The following is a 7,554-nucleotide window of genomic DNA, read 5'->3' on the forward strand; positions in this document are numbered from 1 at the left end:
CATTTATGCTAAGCCCATGGCTAATATCATTCTAAATGGTGAAAAACTGAAAACATTCCCCCTAAAAGCTGGAACAAGGCAGGGATGCCCTCTTTCACCACTTCTATTCAACATCGTTCTTGAGACTCTGGCCAGAGCAATTAGACAAACCAAAGAAATTAAAGGGATACGAATTGGAAACAGGAACTCAAACTATCCCGATAGTAGCTCTATGTAGAAGAGTAGAGCAATAATGTAAAATGATTCTGTCTGTGAGGAGTCATAGATCTACCCCTGACTCTTCTGTTCTAAAGCAATGTGGAGTGTGTGTGTGTGTGTGTGTGTGTGTGTGTGTGTGTGTGTGTGTGTGTGTGAGAGGAGAGAGAGAGAAGAGAATATTCATATCTATCACAAATAGTAGAGAAGTTAAAAAAGTGATTCTGCCTAAAGTTCACTCCAGTGATATCCCAATAGACACTAAAAATGCTAAGGATAAGTAGGAAACTGTTTTCTTTTGAAATTATAAATGTTTGTATCAGAGAAATGAAAAATAAAACCTGTGTATGGAATCATTATCCAAGTTTATCACAGTACCAATGGATAGATTATATTATATGGTCTACATTGTCTTACGTTATTAAAACTTTTGATCATATGCTTTCTCCTGTAATCCTATTTAATAAGTTCTATATATTTTTACTCCTTTGTAATAGGCTGCATTTTTCAAGGTACTTAATGACTCTTCTTTTTAATAGAGCTCTCTCTCCATTATGGAATCTGATAGCTAGCAAATACTTCAATAATACATTGTCTGCAAATTTTCAGAATTATAACAGTAGAAGTATATCTATTCTTTCATAATTTTGAACCATTTGAATGCATAAATAAATGATTGGAAAGGTAACCAAACTTTTATAGTCATTTATATTTCTAACCCATTAATATGAAAATATATGCAGAATGCTGTGTATTTTATGCCTAGAATATTAACTCACATTTACATATATTTATAAACTTCATAGAATTTAGGAGCTATATTAATGTAAAATTCACATGTACATATTTATTACACATTGGCATGTAAGTATCCTACAAATATTCTCACATAAAGATAGATATACATAAATACAGATATTTTTATAGAAAGTTAAATTGGTGTATGAAAATAAGTATGATTAGTACATAGAAATCATGAAGTAAGTTTCTTCTAGTTTTAAACAATGGGGGTTAGCCTCCTCTCCTTCATTGCAATAGTATTTGTATAATTAGATAGAAGGAATTAATTTGTACCTCTTTTCATACCAACCACAAAAATTAACTCAAAATGGATAATAGAATTAAATATAAGGCAATTTAGCGATTTAAAAAAAGACTGTCACTGTGGCCTAAGGTTTGATGATGATTTCTTAAATAAAATGCCAAAACCTGGAGCTACAACAGAAAAAAAAAAAAAAAAAAAAAAAAAAAACGATAAGTCGATATCATGAAAACAGTTTCAAAATATTTCTTTAGAGAGCACCATTAAGGAATTGATTTTAGAATTGGAGAACACCCTGCTAAGTGAAATAGGTCAGAGACAAGGGTCAAATATTTTCTCTTATATATGGAAGCTAGACCAAAATGGGGGGGGGGGGGGGTGAAGGAGGGTTATCATGAAAACAGAAAAGAAATCAGTGGAGAAGAGGAAGGGGATTGAGGTGGTAGAAGATGGGATGGGAAAAGGGAGAGACAGCGGAATGGATTGTCCAAATTTCCTGTGTACTTATATAAGTATACCACAGTGGATTTTATATATATGTATATCCATTATGCTCTAATTTATTAAAAAAAAAACATGAAGAAGAGAAAGATCAATAGAGGAAAGGGAACAGAAGGAGGAAAAATATAAAAACTGGGGAATGAATTAGAGCAAATGATATTCCATGACTGTGTAATTATGCCAAATTGAACCCCAATATTATGTTAACTATAATGAAATAATAAAAAAAAAAGGCATCCAATCCATGTATAATGGGAAAAAGAAAGTGTTTTGGGGAAAAAACACACACAGTAGAAAAATATTCTTTTTTTTTTTTTTTTTTCCGTACCAGGGATTGAACCCAGGGCACTTAACCATTGAGCCACACTCCCAGCCCCCTTTTAAAAATATTTTATTAGAGGCAGGGTCTCGCTAAGTTGCTGAGGCTGGCTTTGAACTCAAGATCCTCCTTCCTCAGTCTCCTAAGCCACTGGGATTACAGGTGTGCACCATAGCGCCTGGCAGAAAAATTCTTTAAATGTATATAAAATTTACCAGATACTAGTAAAATAAAAAAAAAGAGTAGTTGGTATACATAAAAAATATCTTCAAATTTAACAAGGGAAAGAACGAATAGCCCAATCAAAAAACATCTGGAGGACTTCAATGAATATTTTTCTATGTGATATATACAAATGATCAATAAGGCTCTGCAAATACATTTCTCATGATTAATTATAAGGAAATTTCATTCAAAAGCAAAGCGAGAAAACATTCCACATCCATTAGGACGGTTATGATCAAAAGCTGAGACGAAAAAAAGTGTTGGAAAGAGTGGGAAAAAATGTGAACCCTCATTCACTGCCAGTAAGACTGAAAAACTGGCACCAACTGTTAGGAAAACAGTTCGTTACTTCTTCATCTTATGAAACATAAACCTATTGTGTCACCCAGCAATTTTACTGCTGCATACATACCCACAGGAAATGAAAACACACATGCACATTGTTTTTGTGTGTGAATGTTCAGTGCCGCTCTGGTCATAAGACCAGAGAGCGAAAGTCATGCAAAATGTCCATTCATTGATGACAAGCAAAATGTAGCATTTTGATATAAGGAAGCATTATTCTGCCACAAAAGGGAAATAAGCACTGAGATTTAGCACATTGTGGATGGGCCTGAAACACTCTAAATGAAAGAAAGCAGACAGAAAAGACCATGCACGGTATGATATAAAGTATCTAAAATAGGCAGATTTCTCATGACAGAAAGTAGCTTCTGGTCTGCCAGGGGCTGTGGGTGGCGAGTGCTGTATGAGACTGCTAACGTGTATGAGCTATATTTGTAGTAGTGGTGAAAGCAGTCTCCAGTTAAAATAGTAATGGGCATAGAACTTCATCGATACAGTAAAAACTATTGAATTTTATACATGAGAAAAGTTAATATTATAATATATGAGTTACATTTCAATAAATTGTTGTAAGAATTAAAATGACTACAAAAGATTGATGACACCATACTTACCCTACAAAACAGTCTATCACCACCTAATAATTTCTCACTATCCTGTAAGCCTTCCTCATCTTGGGCTTGATGTTATCAGATAAAAATATAAGTGAGCAAAAAATATGATTAAGGAGGACTGTATCACAAATGAGTTTATTTAAAAATCCCCAGCAGATTTAAGTGGAGTACCTGGAATTTGCTTCTTGATATTTGCTCTCTTCTGACTCATCAGTGGCCTTCTTCTGCTGGATTCTATACTTAACAGAAAAGCTGAAGTATGTCTACAGTAGAAAATTGTTAATTCATGAACAAGCCAAAATTTGGCTGACCTTGTAAACCCCTTATTGTATTCTCTGTCTCCATGAGTTAACCATTATAAATAACTGAAATGAGTAGAATCATCCAGCATTTGTCCTTCTGTGACATTTAGCATAACTTCCTCCAGCTTCATCCATTTTTTGTTAAATGCCAAAATTCCTTCAGGAAAGAAAATATTTTTGAGTCCTTATACAAGAAAACAGTGATGACTAAATTATTAAAAGAATTACAAACTATTCCCAGATTTTCTGTTTTGTTAAATTTTGTTCTTTGATAAAGTTATAAAAAAAGAATACTCCCAGGTTATCCTGATTTTAGGAATTTTTTTGCTTATTCTTGTCTACTAGTTCTATGAACATGACACAGTTATATGGTGTAGGTGAAATGGAGAAGAATGTTAGGTGGACAGAACTGCAGACTACTCATAAAGTGTGAAATCTTGAATTGTCTTTCAAAAGGATGCTGTATTTAGACTTGGCTTGAAAAAATAATAAAAAAAAATACACCATACATATATGTATACATAGGTGCATATGTGTATGCAACATATATAAAGTAATAATGAAGAAGCATATGATATTGATGATTTGAGAATGTACACTTGGGCTATGCATGGAGACTATTATTAAGCAAACTGATCAGTGATTAAAAAAAATAGTTTGCTCTGTGTTTTCAGTATGTAGATGTGAATAATACAGAATCTTCTCAGAATATTAGAACCTTGGAGATGGGGAAGCCAACTAGACACTGTGGTAAATACCTTGATTGGACAGGTGCCACAGGACAGTTGTCATGGTTCTATACCAGAATGAGGTCAGTGAAGACTTCTGTAGACAAATAAAACAATAGGTTTTGTCTCCTAACAAGTATCACATGACATGAACATGACCAGAAAGGACTGATCCTGGGTAGGCCCTCAATTTAACTCATAATTCCTTTTGTTTTTCTTTTCTTCTATCACCTTGTCCTGTGAAATTTATTTAGTAACTATGGCACTTTAATTTAACAGTGACATCCCAGTTAATGAGACCGAATTCTGTGTGTCCACCAGCATGTTACTTTTGCTTACATGTAGCTCATACTAAAACTGGATTAACTATGGTTTATTTACTAGCTTTTCTTCTACACTTAATTGCAAATTCATTATAGCATTGGCTTAGTGCCTTGCATATAACAAGTCTCAATAAAATATAATCAAGAAAATTGTTGTAGGAACCACAGAGACAAGTTAATACAGATTCAAAATGAAAAAGCAGAAAGCCCTCACACTGTCAGTTGAAATGAATAAACAAAGAAGGATTTGCCATGATTTCATACGGTAGGGGACAGGGAGATAAGGGAACATGAGCTCACCAGGGAGTGTGGTCTTACAAAGACAGGGAGAGACAGATAGGTAGCCATGTGCATCTCCTGAGAGAGAGAGACTGTAGCAGAAGATTCAAAGATTTTAAAAGTCAAAGTCTGAGAGTCAGACAACCCCTTCCTTCTTCCCAAAGAGTTCAATATTCCCTACTGTTTTCTTCTCAGTTCTTCTCAAATGAAAATGAGTTTGATGGTATGAGGAGGTGACAGATCAAATGTATTCTTTGAATCAATAATCCTGATTGTTGATGAAACTGATTCCCCAAGCAACTTGGCTCTCTGCAAAGGTTGGCTATGTGATGATTTTATATACTGTATGTAGATTTTTACCAAGGGCACATAGAGGAGGCCTATCACTTCCAGGTAGTGTTCTTCAAGTCAGGGGACATTCTCTCCTGCTTCCATATTATTTCTGTCCGATGGCCAGGTGGTGGAGATAAAGGAAGGATCTGGAGAGAGTATCTTAGACAAAGATAGAAGCTGCACGTAGAACAGTAGAACAACAATCTTAAAATAAATTACACCTGTGCTGAGCCATGAAACCCCCAGAAATCTCTAGTATGTGAGCGTGTGTGATACACATCCAAACCTAATCATAATTAATGTAGAAGGTAAAAAATGATTCTGCCTAAAATCCAGTGATATCTCGAAGATAGCTAAAAATGTTTATTGAAAGTTAGGAACTCTTTGCTTTTGAAATCCATACATGTTCATAGCAGAGAAATCAAAGTGAAACTGAGAACATTATCCACATTTATCACTGTATCTTGTTCAAGAATACTCTGTTGTATTAGTTTCAATTTTTAAAACTTTTGGTTACATGTATTCTTTAATAATCATATTTGGGAAGTCTACATATTTGTGTTTTTCTTTTTATACTAGCTCTCCTTCAACATTCTTTATCACTTTCTTTCTTTTCTTTTTTATTTTTTTGTGGTAGCACTTTTTCCCCATTTGGAATCTAAAAGCTATGCTGATTTTTTTCTATACTTTTAATTGGTATATTGAAATTATAAATATTGTTGACATTCATTGTTACGTATCCCTATGTGCACGAAATATAATAATATAATTTGGCCAGTATCATTCCCCGGTATTTCCCCTTAATGCTGATATTTTAATAGCGTGTCCTCTACCAGTTCTCAGAATGATTACAGTCAGTTTAGACAGTTTGTCTTCTAAACATTTGTTAATAGTTTAAAAGCATACATAAAATCTTGGAAAAATAAAAATTACCTAGTTATTTTTGTATTTGGTAATATCTCCTTTTATATAGCTGTAATTTTGTTGATTTGAGTCTTTTTTTTTTTCTTTTGACTAGTTGACTAAGGTTTTATCAATTGTGTATGTTTTCACAAACCAACTATTTTTTGCTTTGCTACTTTGTATTGTTTTTTTATTCTCAAATACATTAATTTCATCCTTGATCATAATTATTTTCTGTATTCTACTGATTTTCAAATGAGTTTGTTCTTCCTTCTCTAAGACCTTGAGGTATAATATTAGATTATTTATTTAGGAGCTTTCTCTTTTCTTAAATGTAGGAACTCAGTATTATAAACTTTCCTCTTAAAACTGCCTTCATATTATACCAAAGAATTGAATATGTTGTATCTCTGTTCTTGTTTGCTTCCAAGAATTTCTTGATGTCTTCTCTCATTTCTTCTATGATCCATTCCTCATTTTAAAAAGTACTTGCCCATCTGCATGTGTTTGTGTAGTCTCTATAATTTTTCTTTCTTCTGATTTATAATTTAATTCCATTATGATCTCATAAGACACATGGGATTATATGATTTTTTTTTTAAATTTACATACACTGTGACCTATAATACTGTCTATTTTATAAAAGATGACATGAGCTGCTGAGAAGAAAGTCTATTCAAATGTGTTTTGGTGAAATATTCTGTAGATGTTTGCTAGTTCCAATTAATTTATATCATTATTTAGACCAGAAGTATCTCAATTGATTTCATGTTTGGATGACCTGTTCATTGCTGAAATAGGTGAGTTGAAATTACCCAATATTATTGGATTGGATTAAATCTGGAATTTAATGTCGAGAAATATACTTATTTGTTTTATATGATTAGGTACACCAACATTTGGGGCATACAGTTTTACTATTGTTATATCCTCTTGCTAGATTTTTTCCTTTATCAATACATAGTAACATTCTTAGTCTCTTCTGATTAAATTTTGCTTGAAATCTGTCTAGGGTACAAGACTATCATCTACTACTGCTTGTTTTCAGGCTCCATTCACATGAAATATCCTTCTCTATAAGTTTGCTTTAAACTCATCTCTTTGCCTAAGAAATGAGATTTTTTTACAAATAGCATATAATTGGATCTTGTTTTTATTGAATTCTGCCAACGTATGTTTTTTACTTGGGTAGTGGAGACCATTTACATTCAGTGTTATTATGAATGATTTATTGTTATTTCCTAAATTTTTATTTCTTTATTTTTTTATTAGTTGCTTTTGTACAGAGCTTTATCCATTTGGATACTTACTTTGAGGTTTTTCTGATATTTTGTGGAGTACTGGCTTAGTGGTCATGAATTCTATTAGTTTATCCTTATTATGGAATATTGTATTTCTACTTCGATTCTGTAAGATTGCCTTAATGGATGTAGCAATCTTGGTTG

Source organism: Sciurus vulgaris, assembly GCF_902686455.1.
Source record: "Sciurus vulgaris genome assembly, chromosome: 11".
In the NCBI taxonomy this organism is placed as follows: Eukaryota; Metazoa; Chordata; class Mammalia; order Rodentia; family Sciuridae; genus Sciurus; species Sciurus vulgaris.